The following is a 1,001-nucleotide window of genomic DNA, read 5'->3' on the forward strand; positions in this document are numbered from 1 at the left end:
TGGTTTGAAATTAATTTGTTAATGGATGAGACAGCAGTTTCTCCTGGATTTAAGAAATGCAGCTCAAATTAGATTTTTTTTTTCCCCAGACCACAGATGGGATTATTTTTCTCATATAAACACAGAACACAAGTTGAGTATATTTTTGCTTTGAGTATTCACTGACCGGACATTCTGTAAGAAAATGTCCATTCACAGCCTGGAGTTATTTTAGTTTCTATTTGCCAGTTTTTCCCTGCCACACGAGTAGGTGGTGAGAGCCTACTCATCTGATGAGCAACACCCTGCTTAACTGAATTTTTAGTTTTGTGGGGGAATTGGAGTGACACACTGTTACACCTTCAGAGTTTCCATATTATTAAAGGGTCACTCCGGTGATTTTACACTGAAAGGCCAGTTTACTTGTCATGAGTCCTACTCAGCTTGTGAAAACAGTTGTGTAACATAGTCTGTGGCTCTGGTGGGATTTTTCTGGCAAGAGTTATCTTGGCTTCACCTTTGATACATCCAAATCAAAAAGCTTGATTTGGAGGCAAGGGGTTTGACAGATGTGGGAATTTACCAGACGTGGAGGCTCTACTTAATGGGAATGCAATACAAAACTGATGGAGGGATCATAATACAGAGTTACGCCACAACATGCTGGAACAGCAAAGGAAAACCTCTCTTTTTCCAAAATTCCTTCAGTAAATACTGAGTTGAAACAGATTTTGATGGAGGTGAACAATCTCTGCAATCTATGATGGGAACTGATCAGGTGACCATGGGGTCCACCAGGTGGCAGCACATGCTTATGGTGTGATGTTATAGTGGTATCCATCGGCTACAGCACGAGGAGACACAGTACTGAGTCGTATATTTTAATTTATAAATATCGAAAATAGTATGTTTCAGTAGAAAATAATGAGATTCTGAAGTTACTATTTTTGTAGGGATCTGAGACTGTAAGGCTCAGTTGTAAGTTAACAACTTTAACATACTTTTTGAATGTCATATGTGTG

This window comes from Lates calcarifer, linkage group LG19, assembly GCF_001640805.2.
Source record: "Lates calcarifer isolate ASB-BC8 linkage group LG19, TLL_Latcal_v3, whole genome shotgun sequence".
Lineage (NCBI taxonomy): Eukaryota > Metazoa > Chordata > Actinopteri > Centropomidae > Lates > Lates calcarifer.